The sequence below is a fragment of the Macaca nemestrina genome, chromosome 7 (genome assembly GCF_043159975.1).
Source record: "Macaca nemestrina isolate mMacNem1 chromosome 7, mMacNem.hap1, whole genome shotgun sequence".
Taxonomy (NCBI): domain Eukaryota; kingdom Metazoa; phylum Chordata; class Mammalia; order Primates; family Cercopithecidae; genus Macaca; species Macaca nemestrina.
The window spans coordinates 73,960,981-73,977,733 of record NC_092131.1 but is presented as its reverse complement, the minus strand read 5'-3'; the positions used below and the strand labels follow the sequence as shown (position 1 = coordinate 73,977,733).

General features: G+C 42.1%; 1 long non-coding RNA gene across 2 annotated transcripts in view; it reads right to left on the bottom strand.

The window, feature by feature from the left end:
- The window catches only part of LOC105477957 (uncharacterized), a 372,390-nt gene that overhangs the window by 133,146 nt on the left and 222,491 nt on the right, over positions 1–16,753 (bottom strand). The window contains exon 1 of one of the 2 annotated variants that reach the window (XR_011625962.1): positions 3,688–3,882. The exons of the other annotated variant lie outside the window; for it this stretch is intronic. This is a non-coding gene — a long non-coding RNA (uncharacterized lncRNA). Of the gene's footprint in view, positions 1–3,687; positions 3,883–16,753 lie in introns of those variants that run through there. 2 annotated transcript variants of the gene reach the window in all.

The following is a 16,753-nucleotide window of genomic DNA, read 5'->3' as shown; positions in this document are numbered from 1 at the left end:
TGGAGCACTATCGAATTTGGTGTTTATCCAATTGTGCCCAAGGGAGAGAGGGAGTACATCTGGCATTGATAGAAAGATGTGCCAGGATTGCTTAGTTCACTTCAGTAGTCTTTGTAAACCTACTATGTGCCATGCTGTACAGTAGGCATTGTGAACGAACACACACACACACACACACACACACACCCCTTAACACGGAGGAACTTGCAATGACAGTAGGAGAGACCAGCACATACACAGTTCTTAAATGCTGAGTGCCACAACTGAGATATGTGAAAGGTGCTACATAGGACAGAGGAGAAAACCTTAGTCCAAGGTCTGGGAAAACTTCCTGAAGTGACCCTTGAGCTGTGTTTCAACAAATAAGCAAGTGTCATCCAGGCCATAACAGACACAAAACAATTATAAACAGAAGAACCAGCAGCTGTCCACATCTCAGCATGTCAGGATAAAAATAGTGCCTATTGCCTATTAGTACAGAGACAGAAGATGGTGTATTTAAGTGGCCTACAATTTATCCTTAGGGAAATAGGGAACCTTTGAAGGATGTTAGCTGGGGAATAACAAGATAAACTTGCATTTTAGAAAGATCATTCTGGCAGGAATATAAACAATGGAAGTGAATACAAAGAAAAGCCAAGAAGGCCTAGAGACCAGTTAGAAGCTATTATCAAAGACCCTGGTGAGGCTGTGTCCTAGATCAAGGATAGCTAGGATAAAGACAAGAGGGAAAAGTAAATATTTAGGAAGTGATGTTGACCGGTTGGATGGGAAGCTTGAAAGAGAGATGAGAAATCAAGAGTGATTCCAAGTTTCTGGCTTGGATGTGGTGTTAATGATAGATTGGATGAGAAGGATAAAGAGATAAGGAATCTAGGATGATTCCAAGTTTCTGGCTTGGATGACCAAGTTGATGGTAATATCATGAACCACGATAGAAAATATAAGAGGAGCAGCAAATCTGGATTTGGAAGCTGAAGAAAATGAGTCTTCTTCTGAACACGTTGAAGTGTCCACTGGACATCCAAGTGGAGCTGTCCATCCAGTGGGCTATTGGATATATAATTCTGCAACTCAGAAGAATCATCAGGGATAAATACTTGGGCCAGCTGTAATGGTTCACAACTGCCATCCCAACAACTCAGGAGGCTGGGGTGGGAGGATCACTTGAGGCCAGGAGTTTGAGACAAGCCTGGACAACATAGGGAGAGCCCACCGCTACAAAAATAAAAATAAACTAGCTGGGTGTGATGGTGTGAGCCTGTAATCCCAACAACTCAGGAGGCTGAGGCAGGAGGATCACTTGAGCCCAGGAGTTTGAGGCTGCAGTGAGCTATTATTGTGCCATTGCACTCCAGCCTGAGTGACAGAGTGAGACTCCATCTCTAAATAAATAAATAAATATTTGAACATCGTGATCAAAGAGATAATAGTTAAAACCATGAGAGTAAGAGATTAGCCAAGGATGGATAGAAAGATGGATGGATCAAAGGCAGGGAGGAAAAGAAATAAGCTAATTAAAATGAGATTATTCTATATTAGCTAGCTTTAATTTTTGGAAAGTTAGAAAACTTTGTTTTACTTAACAAGGGATAAAGAAACTGAAGAAAGTGAAGGAGAATAAACTTCAAATAAACATTTCTTTGCCAGTAATGGTATTACTTCTGAAAAGAGCCTTCTAGGGTAAGAAAAATATATATATTTTAAAAATATAAAGCGGCCAGTCATTCAAAAAACAAAAACACTTTCTGCTAAGAAAGATGAGGAAATTAGGACTCTCACACTTCCACCCACGTTCCCTGATAAGGATTATAACATTCATTCTCTATTCTGTTACCATTCATTTCTACTTTTGTTTAGACTTAGTTCTTACATTTACATGAATTAAATGCCCACTACCAGTCTTTCACTGTGATTGTTTCATTCCTGAGTCCTTTATTTTGATTTACCTCTTGTATGGCTTCATCTTGTCACTGAGTAACTTTTTTTCCAAGAAGTGTTTGTACACCCTGTAATTCTTGGGTCAATGCACGAGAAGGTTTACCTGTTATCTTTACATTTGACCAACTCCTTGGCTGGATATAATATTTTTGACTCACTCTTTTCCTCAGAAATTTTAGACATTACTTCATTGACTACTGGCGCTGAGCAAAAGTCCAAGGCTAGCCAGATTTTCCCTTTCAATAAATGATTCGCAAAGCCCATGTCTTTAACCAAATGTAGGGGAAAGAAAACTCAATCTTTCTCAATATGCTTGGCTCCTTGATGGTTTGAGGTGGACAAAACTCTCTGGCAATATTCAACAACATTTAAAAGCTACAAGCAGGCCTGGCATGGTGTCTCACACCTGTAGTCTTAACACTTTGGGAGGCCGAGGCGGGCAGATCACTTGAACCCATGAGTTCAAGACAAGCCTGGGCAACATGCTGAAACCCTGTCTCCACAAAAAAAATACAAAAATTAGCCGGGCATGGTGGCACAGGCCTGTAGTCCTAGCTACTCAGAAAGCTAAGGTGGGAGGATCACCTGAGCCTAGGAGGTTGAGGTTGCAGTGAGCCCTGATCATGCCACTGCACTCCAGCCTGGGCAACAGAGTGAGCCTGGATCTCAAAAAATAAGTAAAAATAAATAATAAAAGCTACAAGCCCTTCTCTGCCTCATTAAGTCTTCTCATCCTTCAAGACTCTGCTCAAATGTTCCCCACCACCCTATAAGCCTTTCTCCTCCCCGCCATTCTAGGCAGAATTACTATTTTCAAAGAGTAGTTATTCCATTTAACATTGTAAGTATGCCTGTTTTCCCACTAAATTATAAACAGCTTGAGAGGAGAACCATGTTTTCTTCATTGTAACCCCAGCATATATCACTCAGCTATTAATAAACATTGTAAGGGTTCAATGTTTCCTGAGTAATCTATCTGTTCTCACTTTTCCCCCATATATCTATCTGAGGGACTCCTTAGAGCAGGTGTGCGCAAACTTCAGCATGCATCCGAAATACCTGGAGGACTGGCTCAAACAGATTGCTACACCCCATCCTCAGCTTCTGATTTAGAAGGTCTGGAGTGGGGCTCAGAAATTTGCATTTCTAACAAGTTCCCAGGTGATACCAATGCCACTGTTCCCGGAATCACACTTTGAAAACCATTAGAAACAGAAATAGACGGAACGAATCCTGGCAAATGGGAAAATGAGGTTCAGATGAGGACCTTACATTCATCTCCAAAAGCATCCACATCTGAACTAAGTCCACAAAAACTGCAGACGAAGTTATTTCTTCTAGTGTAAGCCTAGAATTAGCCCAAATGTTAGAGCATGTGGCCCATGAGAAAAGACATTTCATGATCGCCTCCCTTAATTTTTCTTTCTTGATTCATCTTGTCACTCATGAATAAAGTACCTTTAATCAGTTACTTACCATGATTCTCTATTATAACTATTAACTATACCAACCCTAATTCAACGGTCAGATGGGAGTATACATGCAGAGGAAATTCATGTACTTCAAACTCTCCTTCAAAATAAAACAATAATCATAGTCATTTAAAAATCCATTTCTCTCTCACCCTTATTGTGTTTTCTCAGGCTTTTCATTCTGTCCCCTGCCTTCTTATCTCCTACACACATGAAACAGTGGTGATTCTTACGTCAAGATTTTGCAAACCATCACCAGGTACACATTCCCTACCACATCATCCTTGCCATTTAGCCATTCGGTCCCTGGAGAGGATGGTCAGTGGCCCCAAAGCTTCTACAGCAACCTCTAAGTGGTGATTTTTGTGCTCCTTTCCTTCAAGGGCTTAATTTCTCGGAGCACTAAATCTCCTCCGGTTTTCTGCACGCTAGCACGCGCCGCGGTGCACTAAAGTTGCGTTGCAGTGCCACCTACAGTCTGCTTCTGGTAGAGACCCAGAGCTACCCAATCCAGGGCCCTCTCCACCAGCTGACCAGTTAAAGCAAAATACAGTCATTCTGGATTAAAGTGGACTCTGCCTTTTTAAGAAACTGCTCAGTATAAAGTCAAGGAGGCCTCCTATCTGGAGCTTCCATCTGGAAGTATGCATTGTTAAACCATCATTTGAAATGGTGTCATCAGCTTGGATTTTGGCTTCACATTGTGTTTTTAACTTTGGAGGTTTTAAACACCTTCATGGCAAGAGACCTTCTGTGGTGACAGTTTGAGAAGAGGAAAACAGTGGCTGGTGGGCCTTTCCTTTCTGCTTCTTGTGATTGTGGCAGTGTTTGAGCTTCGTTGAGATATGCAGGGTGAATAATCAGCTTGGCCCGGCCGGGGAGCCAGATTGAAATGGAGCGCCTGTGCGCGCGCATTCGGAAAGCGGCAGCCACATTAGGAGCCTAGGGTCCATTAGCTCTCATTTAATGTTTCTTCTCAGGCAGATAAGTACAGGCATCAAACATCCCGGCCCTTTTATGGCACATAAATCACAGGTCAGCGCCTTCCACGGAGACTCCTGCTTGCTAAGTGAGTAGTTACACCAGGAGCAAGGAAGCAACACTTCAGCACACTTAGAGACCCAGGGGGATGAGCTGATTGCACAGGGCAGAGCCAGGAATTTCTCCCTGCAATTGAATGATTAAAACCTTTCTCCTGCTTGAGAACTGGCACATTGTTTCCAACTTTCCACAGGCAGCAGCTTGCACCCAGATCTGCCCTGGGTCCCAGGCCGTCATTAACTCCTTTCTCAGAGAGTTGGTTTCCACAGCCCCTACAGAGCAGAGCAGGCTTTGAGACGCCATCTCTTAGCCCGCCGCTCATTGAACTGAGGTGAACCTTTTTCCTCATTGAACCCACAGAATCTCTGTCTTGATGATTTACGCCAAGAGCCTGAGAAAGCTGGAAGCTGAGCCACCTTAACAGGAGGGCCCTAAGTGAGGGTCCGTGAACTTGGCCTGCTGAGGTCCTTGAAACTGCCCTGGCTTCTGCCATTCCTATGTCTACGACCTTGGCTTTTCTGTGGGTGACGAGTCCTGTACCCAAAACCAACTTGAGAAGATTGGGCTCCTCAGTACCAAAACTGGTATCTAAGAAACGCTAAATCTTAGAACACACATCAGACTCAGGTGGGGCTTTCTGCTCCCTACCCCACACCATGGGGAAGAATCTCCACAGCCTGCCCTCAGCCCACCAATGTTCCTACCCTCCAGCCAGGCAGGAGATGGCTACCCCCGTGGGGCAGGGGTGCGGACACGGGAAGGTGGTGGAGACCAGTCCACAGACTGCTGTCTACCCGCAATCCATCACTGGTTAGCAACAAGAAAAGCACAGAAACAGTATTGGGAACTACTATGACAATTTTTCAGCGCAATTTAATATTTATCAAATCTAATGATAAAAAATTAGAGCTTGTGTTTTGAATGCCGTTTTCCTTTTCATTTTTCTAGTATTTTATTTTTGTTGTATTTTATGTATTTATCCAAAGGAAAAGATATAATTATATTGAAGAAACACCTGCACCCCCACGTTTATTGCAGCACTGTTCACAATAGCCAAGATACAGAATCAACCCAGGCATCCAACAACAGATGAGTGGATAAAGAAAATGAGTACTATTCAGCCATAAAAAAGAATGAAATCAAGTCATTTGCAGCAACATGGATGAAACTGGAGGACATTGTGTTAAGTGAAATAAGCCAGGGACAGAAAGTTAAGCACCACGTTCTCATTCATATGTGGAAACTAAAAAATAATAATAATAATAAGTTGGTAAAAGTAAAAAGCAGCACAGAGGATAGAAGAAGCTGGAAAGGGTAGGGGGAAAGGAGGGATAGGAAGAGATTTGTTAAAGGACACAAAATTACAGCTAGATAGGAGGAATAAGTTCTAGTGTTCTATACCACCATAGGATGACTGTAGTTAACAATAATATATCATATAGTTTTAAGTAGCTAGAAGGAGGATGTTGAATATTCCCAACACAAAGAAATGACAAATGTTTGGGATGATGGATGTGCTGATTACTCTGATCTGATCACTATACTTTATAATATTGGAGCATCACTATGTACTGCTGTGAATATGTACAATTATTATTTGTCAATTAAAATTTTTTAAATTTTTTTTATTTAAAAGATTATCAGTCCACAAATGATTGGAAATAAAAACAAAACAAAATACATAAGTACTTCATTATCAATAGTTCGAAGTGCACTACTTTAAATTCCCCTCTTCACTCTGGCCCAGGACCTTTGGCCATCCAGCAGACAGGATCTCAGAGAAGGCGGGAATGCAGCTGTGCCTTCTCTGCAAGGAAAAGCGATGACTCAAGCAGAGGCAAAGCCTACTGTTCACACCTGACTATGAAGAGAACCCGTGCTCGGATCATTTGGATAGAGGCAGGGCCTTGGACTTAAGGCTAATCACCCCAAACGTTCCAATATAGAAAAGATCTTAAGACCCATGGCATCCTCATGGAGTTAAGAACAAGTGTTCCAAGCCAGTCAGGAAGCACTTCCAAAGCAAACTTTTGGGCTGTATCCAGGGATGAGTCAAGTGGCCCAACTGAGTTTGGGGGACTTGTAACATCTCTAATCAGTGTTTCTCTATGCCATCTCCCTCAAATACCTCCCCCCCACCCCACACACACACACACACACTCACTCTTCATCCCTCCCTGGAGCTTGTCCACTTCTCTGAGCAGCACCAATTTCCTTGCAGCCAGTAGCAAGAGCACAGATGTGGAGAATGCATGGCTCCCACATTTCTTGATATAGACTTGAGGTCTTGCCTTATCCTCTCCAAGGAAGAGCTGAGGCCACTGGGAACATGCAGTGGGCCCATAGGCCATGGCAAAGCCTCCCAACTCTAAGTTCTCTCTGTGTTTAAGTCTAGAAAATGAAACACTGACATGGAAACATCTTTCAAAAAAAAAAACATGTGACTCTAACACATTAAAATAAAAAAGTGTAAGGAGAAAAGGAGGAACAAATAAATGGAGAGCAAGGTAGAAAAGGAGGCAGGAAAGGAAGAGGGGATAGAGGGCTATAAATTTCATAAGGGCAGAGAACATGTCTGTGTCCCAGTGCCTAGCACAGTGCTGGGCACATAATGGCACTCAACAAATGTTTGTTGAGTGAATAAAGAAAAGAAGGAAAAATTGACACAGGAGCAAGGAGGGAGAAGATGCTCAAGAAGCATGCAGCTGCCCAGATTCCTCCTGGCCTTCTACCGGGGATCTCACTGCTGTCCCCCAACCCACAGGAGGAAGCAGGCAGCAGGTAGGGCCTGGCTGCACGGGGCACACGCTGCTGGGCAGGGTGGTGGCTGCACATGGGTTCCTTCTCTAAAGCAAGGCTCCTTGTTGGTCTCCTTCTCTCTTTCTTTTTCATTCCTGAAAAACATTCTTTTAATGCAGGGAAGAGTCATTGATTTCATTTGAAACAATGCCCAACAGGATATGGCGTCTCAAACAGCTCTTTGGCCCTTGGCAACTGTTGTGTGCAGGTGTTTCATGCAAGTGCCGGGCAGCACGTACAGCACTGAGACCCAGGCAGCACTGGGCGTAGGCCTGGAGAGTGGCCCAGGGCACACAGGACTTATAGCACCAAGCCCTGCGGCGTCTTCTACATGCCAGGAATTCGACTCCTTCCCACATGCCTCCCTCACCCCTTGCTAACCTCACTTCCAGCCCCCAGTCTGTAGTAAAATAGGAACTGGGTTTTCCCTCTTGTTATTTCTTTTTTTGTTGTTTTTTTTTTGTTTTTTTTTTTGAGACTCCCTCTTGTTATTTCTATAACTCATAACATAAAAACAAACCATAGTCCCAAAGAGAGAAATGTATCTGCAGTAAACAAAATGGAAGTAAGGAAGAAGGAAGACTGCTTGGTAATGACATACAAAAACAGGATGGACTTTGACCAACAACAGCAATAACAAACATGTGAACACCGATAGAGTAGAACAAAAAGTTCATCAATAAAAATCAGTGCATATACACACATACTTTTAATCCAAGTTTCCAAGAGTAAAGTGGAAATAAGGAGTATTGCAGCATGAAGAAGTATCTCCAACCCATAGAACTTTACAAGTAGCCCTTGACAGAGTTTAGCAGTCTCTGTTATGCAGCAATTACACTACTAGCTATATACCCAACAGAAGTGAAAACACATGTCTACAGGAAAATTTATACATGGATATTTATAGCAACATTATTCACAATAACCAAAAAATTGAAACAACCCAAACTGAAACAATCAATTGATGAATGGAAATAACATGTGGTATATCCATACAGTGGTATGTTATTTGGCAATAAAAAGGAATGAATACATGAATACACAGATGTAACAGGATGAAACATGACAACATTATGCTACGTGAAAGAAGCCACACACAAAGGATCACATATTGTATGATCCCTTTTTCTTTTTTTTGAAATGTCCAGAATAGACGGATCTATTGAGACAGAAAGTAGATTAGTGTTTGCCTATGGCAGGGAGGGGGATGGCAGGATTTGGGGGTGACAGCTAAGGGGATCAGGATTACTTTGGGAGGTAGTACAAAGATTCTAAAATTGACTGTAGTGATGGTTGCTCAGCTCTGTAAATATACTAAAAGCTATTGAAACATATAAACTGGTAAATTGTATGGAATATGTCCATGTAAATAAAAGTATTAAAAAAAAAAAAAAAAAGGAGAGGTGGTTTCCCAAGCAGAGATAAGAAGGGTGCAGCACAGCCAGTGGATTTCACTGACAAGGAAAGGGTAAAGGAAACATGCTAAGTCTTGCAGTGCCAGGAGTGATTTTGTCGCTCCTTTTTATCCTCACGGACTCTAAGTCTCTGCTCCAAGACTTCACCAAGAGGGTCCTAGAAAAGAACCCCTCTCTTTTCCCCCTGTGTTTTCATAATGTAAATAACTGATAAGTGCTTAAAGTGTTACCCTTCTAGAGATATTTCTATTTTCAGATCATAATCATAGGAATGTAGAATATTTGAGCCTTAGGAACAATCTCGTCTACTGGATTTTTGTGTACTCTCTGGAGCCCTTTCAGGGCTGTAAAGTTGGAGCCAAGAAGGGAAGGGCTGTGGGCAGTCATACATTTTAGAAAAACTCCCTCTCTGTGTGGTTAAATAACATGTTTGAGGGTTTAAAAGATAAACCCTTAGCTATCCAGAATGAATAACTTATCAAGAACAATTCAGCCCTGAAGTTTTTGGAGAATTGACATTGGACGGCTTTTCCCATTAAAGGCACCATGAGGCCCACATTCCCCATCATGAGCTCCAGAGAGCCATTCACAGGCTTCCAGCACATATGACAGCTGCCCTCTTCCACATCTGGACATTACCCCAGACCCTTCTCTAGGCCCTGCCTGATGTGACATCCCCTCCAATGCACTACCATCCTGTCCAGGCACCCGTGGCTGACCCAGGGCAATAAATGGCCCAGACCACATTTGTGCCCCAGCATACAGGTCACTAGGAAAGCCTTCTGAATCAGGTCCTGGATGAGCCTGTCTCCAGTGCTGGATTGGTAACAACCTGTTTCCATCAACAGGCCAAAAACAGTCCAGAAGAAAAATAGTTACATTTGTCCATCACACCAGCCACATTTTCTTACCCACACACAAAAATATAATGGCACAGTGGAATCTCCTGACCTCCAACCAAAAGCTGAAACTACTACATGATGATGGCTGCAATAAACTACATAAAACCCTACCTAGAAAACTATCAGGATTCCTTGTACTCCACTAAGCCCGGAACAATCAACCTGACCAAGGTAGCGTCAAAAGCTCCAGAGGGTCAGTACCTGTAAGGTCTGTGATTTCTATTTACATTTTTTATTTGAATTCTCTCTCACCCATAGCCCAATTACTGTCCAGCCCTTTCCTGAGCCTGCCTTACTAAAATCTGTTACTGGTAACTCAATGTGTAGCAAAGGTATAAACGCTTCAAAAAATTGATGTTAGGTAGTAAGTGAATGAATTAATGATTTCAGAAGTCAAATAGCTTTGAAATTAAGAATATTTTAATTTAGTCATCCCTATTTTTATAATTTCTCAACTTACCAACTTATTCAGGACCCTCTTAAAGTGAACATAGTCCCAGATTCATAGGGCTTGGAAGGGACCATAGATACTACTCACTCTAATTTTAAATTCTTGCAGAGCGAGTGTCCTAGAGGCCATGTGAGGGCACAGGCAGGAGGCCAAGCGGAAAGGCACCTGAGGTCCCCATTCCCATTTTGGTTACTACATTAGGATAAGGCTAGCTGCTATAGTAAATAAACCACAACATTTCAGTGGCTTAGCAACACAGAATTTTATTTTTTATTCTTATAATAGTTTGATGTCGGTGGTGTTTCTAGCCTGCTGGTGGCCCTTTGCCTCCTTCTGTCGTGTTCTATCACACCTACGGCCCCAGCCAGGAGACAGGACGGGAGACCAGAGGGAGCACATCCGTTTCCTTACCACCTTGGCCTATACATTGGTCAGGGTTTTGTCAGGAAAACAAAGCCTAGCCACATAATCCAATGGGGCAATTTGATATGGATAATAGCAAGAACCAAAAAGCCAAATAGAGGAGGTAAAGCAATCCAGAGATTCAGCAGGAAGCTGCTCCCAGTCATAACTCACTCATCACTTACTCCTTTGAACCAGAGACGGCTGCTGGGCAACTGAGACCATGAAAGAAGGGGCTGTTACTTAAAAGCTGAGACCACAAAGATGTCACCAGAAGCAAAGAGATCAAAGCTAAAATATCCTAGCTTCTCCCTTCCTCCCTTCCTCCCATCTCCAACCAGCCCGCCCACTGGCCAATCCTAGCCAAAGCCGGGAAGGAAACCTGGAAAACTGTGGTTGGCAGGGACAGATTCCCTACAGAATGAGCAGAGCAGGTGATGGGCAAGGAAAACGATCTGAGGGCAAATGACAAATACGATCTGTAGGTGACACACATCGCCTTGCTCACGTTTCATTTGTAAGGATCTGTTACAGAATCACACAGAGAAGCAAGGGGTGCCGGGGAATGTAGTCCTTGGCTGGGCAGCTGTTTCACAGGCACATCATGGAAGGAAAAGCGCAAACTTTTAGTGGACAGTGAGCCATCTCTGCCACAGCTGGGTTTTCATAGATTTTTCAATCCACCCAGAAGCTCCATTTTCACATGAAGCTAGTAAGGGACAGATCATGGTAATTAATTAATTAGTTAAAATAGAAAACCCCTGATGGCTCTCTAGACAGCATGGTTGTTTCTCCCTCCTCATCCCATATCTTAGACCGACGACCAGTGGGAAGAGGAGGAGAAGTTGACAGCAACTGTTTGGTGCTCCTAAGAGGAAGGGGCTTCCTATAGGTACAAGAGTCCTGGCTCCTTAAGCGAACTGTCGATGACATGATGCTCTCATGAACTTTGTGGTGAACTGGGCAAATCTGAAAGCATGAAAGACTCGGTCAACGAGACAGATCTGGTTTCTGCCTTCATGGAGCTAATGCCTCTATTAGGAGTTGAACACTAAGTGCTATGCAGAAAAGACACGGAGCTCTAGGACGAAGGATAACAGATGGATTTGCTCTGGGTACGCTCAGTCCTCCAGCTTATACTTCAGTTCCAAACATTTATTTTTAGGTCAGCCTTCCTCTGCCATCATCTTAAAGGTATGCTTACATTCTTAGTCTCTGTATTTATATTCCAACCAATGCAGATGGCTTCTCACTCTTTAATCTTCGAACACAACAAACCATTCGTATCAACTCTTTCTGCTGCACTCCTGACCTCCAGGTAGGGAGGCTGAGGCCTCTCTCCACATCAGCCAGAGCAGCTCCGCTTGGACCTGTTTTATATATTAGGTTATTTATCTAATTTGGATGGAAAGTTCACAAGCCATGTATCTAGCTTCATTCTCCCTTTTACATATGAGAACGTGGAAGTCCAGTGAGACAAGGAGACTTGCCCGAGACTGCGTATAGCTCATGTGTCATGGAGACAGGCCTAGAATTCAGGGTCCAAACCCCAACACAATGTCCTTTCTACTGTTCTCAGGAATTCCAAACAAGAATAGCTTCCAGAGCACATGTTCCTCGTGGAAAGTACCAAGAAATTCTCTGCTGCTGAAGACTGCACCCATGGGACACGCTCTGCAGAGGTGCTCATTTCCTTATTAATTGGAACTCCTTTGATTTCAAGTGACAGAAATCCACTGAGACAGCTTAGGCCAACAAGGGACACTCTATTATAAGGGACTCATGGAACTCAGGGCAGGAATACAGCTGGACCCCAGGTATGTGCCGGAACCAACGATTCCAATAGCTTTGGAAATCTCTCTCCACATTCTGCTTTGGCTTTTTCTGCACATCCACTTCATCTTCTACTCTTTGCAGGCCAGACTTTTCTACTTTATTATTCGTATGGCAGAAGACAGAGCCCTACCAGCCCCCAAGGTTTATGTTCTGAGGCTCCTGGCTCCCCTGCACACTCATTTTTTGGTCAGTTTTAATGGAATGGCATTTATATACAGTAAAATGGACTCTTTGTCAAGTGTATTTGGCCAATGTATACAGTCATGCAACCACCACCACAATTAAAAGATTTCTATCATCCCAAAAATCCTTTGTGCTCTTATCAGTTCATCTCTTTCCCCAACTTTCATCTCTGGAATCTGTTTTCCATTGGTATCAGTTTGACTTTTCTAGAATTTCATATAAATAAAATCATAACAGCATATAGTATGACTTTTCTTAATTGACATAATGTTTTAGAGATATATCCATGTTCCTGTTATGAGTACTGGTGGTTAGTTCCTTTGTGTTGCTCAGTAATGTTACATTGTGTAAATACACCACAATTGGTTTATCCATTGTTGATGGACATTTGGATTGTTTCCAGTTTGCAGCTATTGTGAATTAAGCTGCTCTGAGCATTCAGGTACAGGTCTTTGTGTGGACATACGTTTATGTTTTCATTTCTCTTAGGTAAATACTTAGACATGGGATTGCTGGGTCACATTTTAAGTGTGTGTTTAACTGTATAAGAAACTCAAAGTGGCTTTGTTTTCCAAAGTGGCTGTACCATTTTGTGTTTCATTAGTAAATATACTGCTTCACACCCTCTCCAACAGGTGGTATGGTCAGTCTTTTTAATTTTAGTCATTCTAATGGGCATTCTAGTGGTATCTCATTGTGGTTTTAATTTGTATTGTCTTAATAAATAATGTTTAGAATCTTCTCATGTGTTTCTTTGCCATCCATATATCTTGTTTGGTAAGGAGTTTAATTCTTCGGTCAGTTTTTGGAGGGTTCTTTGTTTTCTTCTTGAGTTGTAAGAGTGTTCACATGTTCTAGATATAAGTCACTTATCAAATATGTGTTGCGCAGTCCAGGCGTGGTGACTCACAACCTGTAATCCCAGCACTTTGGGAGGCTGAGGCGGGTGGATCACGAGGTCAGGAGATCTAGGCCAGCTTAACCAACATGGTGAAACCCCGTCTCTACTAAAGATACAAAAATTAGCTGGGCATGGTGGTGAGCGCCTGTAATCCCAGCTACTACTCGGGAGGCTGAGGCAGGAGAATTGCTTGAACCTGGGAGGCGGGGGTTGCAGTGAGCTGAGATTGTGCCACTGCACTCCAGCCTGGGCAACAGAGAGAGACTCCGTCTCAAAAAAAACAAATAAAAGATAAAAAAAAAATAAAAATGTGTTTTGCAAAAATCTTCTCCCAGACTGTGGCTTGTCGTTTTTATTTTCTTAACAGTACATTTCAAAAAGCAGCTTTTAATTTTTGTGAAGTCCAAATTTATCCATTTTTTTCTCTTATGTTTCCTACATGTTGTGTCCAATCAAAGAAATCTTTGTCTGACCCAAGGTCACAAAGATTCTTTTCTGCGATTTCTCATGGAAGCTTACAGCTTCCATCCGTGATCCCCTTTAAGTCCATTTTTATCTATAGTGCATCTCTCACTTGCTCTGACTCACACTCTTTCTCTCCCTTCCCCAGACCTAATTATCTGGGTGGGACTCTGACTGGGGAGCTTGGGTCAGTTATTTACTCATAAACCAATCTACATGGCCAGAGGCAGGGAAAAGTCTCTTGACCTGAGCTTGATCACAGCCAGCTCTGGTCCAGTCAACAGCATCCAGAGTTCCAGGGTTCTGTGCAAAATATGGCTGCCATGTGGCCCATGTGGTTGCAGAAAGGAGATCAGTAACCAGAGAATGGGGATGCATTATAGATTATATTAGGTTATATTAGGCAAGATAACCTAATAAGTGTCTATATACCCTGCAATCTGGCTCTATCCATTTTAGGCATCTTAAGTAATTAACCTGGAATATTACAAGGCTTCTTATTATTGAATGAACAGATCTTACCAAGATTCAAACATAATTTTTCCTATTGCTCACCAAACTCCTAGTCATGCTCTCATCCCTAACCTACTAAAATATCACCACCATTGTGAAGACTGTGGGGAACCCTCAGCAGAGTTAATACGACTACAGCACTTAAAACATATTTGCCTTCTCCAAAAAACAGTTAGCTCCTTGTGGACAAGAACCTTATGCTGTTTGTCTCTATCTCAACAGCTAGTTTAATTCATGGCATGCAATATTTTGGGGTAGTTGTTGAATGCTGCATTTTTCCTATAATATTTGTCAAATAATTTATTTGGTAATGAGAAAGGGACAACTTTGAAGACCCCAAGTGATGGAATTGCCTTGCAGAACTTTTTTATAAGAAAAATCCTCACTTGAGATTGATGGCTGATTCACACTCAATGGGGAAAAAAATATAGGTAGCAAATCCAATATCAATCTCACTCTGACTTTTCACCCTTGCCCAGGGGAAACATAATTCAAATGCTTCCTTGCAGTCACGATGCACAATGTTGAGCTGGGTCCCACTTGCTAAGGAATAGTTAGCATCATCACTAAAAAGCCCTGAGGCCCATGGTGTCCACTACATTTAATCTCACGTCACTCTTATTAACAACACAATTGCTACTTTGCTGGCCCAGATGCTCAAAGAATAGCAAATATTAGGGCCAGGGCAGGGATGTTTGTGGCAACAAACTATGATAAATGAAACATTATGGAAAATTTATAAAGAAAAGTATTGCCTTCGAATAGTGGTTTCTAGATAGGACTTAAAGCAGAAATCGCCAAGATGCAAAGCAGAAGATAATCAGGTCGGAGTAATAAGTTTAAATAAAAACTGCTGTTAAAGAAATTTATTTGAACCCCGCTGATATTAAATATGAGCACAAAGGCTATGATTGCCACACATTCTTTGATTTAAAAATAAAACTCTCTAAATGTTTAGAACAGATTCTTTAAATAAAATAATATAGAGACACAGAGAGGAAATTTCCAAAATAAAACCTTTAAACAAATCTTAAGTAGTGGTGGAAAGTGCACATCCTGCTTCCATTTTAAGTGCCAAAGAAGGCTCTTTGAAGGATACAAATGTGTGAAGCAGAAAGACTCCAGAGGATGTGGAAAGAACAGAGAACGAGCCTTGCCTGGGCTCCTACAAGCCTCCATGGGCCCCCATCCTTCTAGAGTCCCTTTGTTCCCATCCTTGCCTCCCACTAAGCCCACCCCTGTGTGTGGCATATTTGAGTAATTCTGCTGAAGTCTTTCATGTATATGCAACATTGCGAGTAGGTAAACAAAAGTGATGTCTGGATCCCTCCAGCAAAGGGCAGATGACTCTGATTTAGAGAAAACTAGATTAACTGATAACTCAAGTAGCTGGATAAGAGACAGAAGACAGGCAAAGGATGATTTTTTTAAATTGTTTAGACTTAGTCAAAATCAAAGACTGCATGACTCAGAAGAGGGGCCCTCAGTCTAAAATAGAGTGGATGCTGGTAGCAAGAGCTACTGCTTCCTCCTTGGTGGGCTACTGCCTGAGATGCCTCTATCACCATCCAGGAGGTTCTGGACTTTACGTGGACTTTATCATCATCCTAGGAAGCACTATGAACTAGGGACTTAAGTCTTGCCCATGGATACATGGGTTATGTACTTGTATTTGATTTCTGTTTCTTATGATTTTTCTGCCAGTTTGGGGCAGGGTAGGGGGTGTGAAAAGAAATAAAGTATAAGCGAATTGGGCATATATAACAAATTCCAGGAAGCAGAAAATTTCATATGCTTGTTACTCCACTAACTTAGCCACCATTATTATGAACTGAATTTCAAAAAAAAAAAAATCATTTAAACAATTGCTATTGGCTGGGCACAGTGGCTCACACCTGTAATCCCAGCACTTTGGGAGGCCAAGGCGATTGGATCACTTGAGGTCAGGAGTTCACGACCAGCCTGGCCAACATGGTGAAACCCCATCTCTACTAAAAATACAAATATTAGCTGGGTGTGGTGACAGGCACCTGTAATCCCAGCTACTTGGGAGGCTGGGCAGGAGAATTGCTTGAACCCAGGAGGAGGAGGTTGCAATGAGTTGAGACTGTGCCCTGTACTCCAGCCTGGGCCACAGAGGGAGACTCAAAAAAAAAAATCGCTGTTTTAGAAGTCCCTAAAGTTTACTAAAATTAGATATTTTAGTATCATTTGTGATTATGTTTTGATCTCTTTTAATTTGCTGGTGGAATTATCTGCTGTTTAAATTTTAGAATATAGATAATTTACTTACAATGGTATTTCTCACACTGAATTTGGCAGCTCTGGGAAATTTCTAGAAATCAGACCCACTGAACAATCCACAATTTTGTGATGCTGGTGTCTCTCAGCTATCTGGATGGGTAAACTGGAACTTCTGATTCTAAATAAGAATA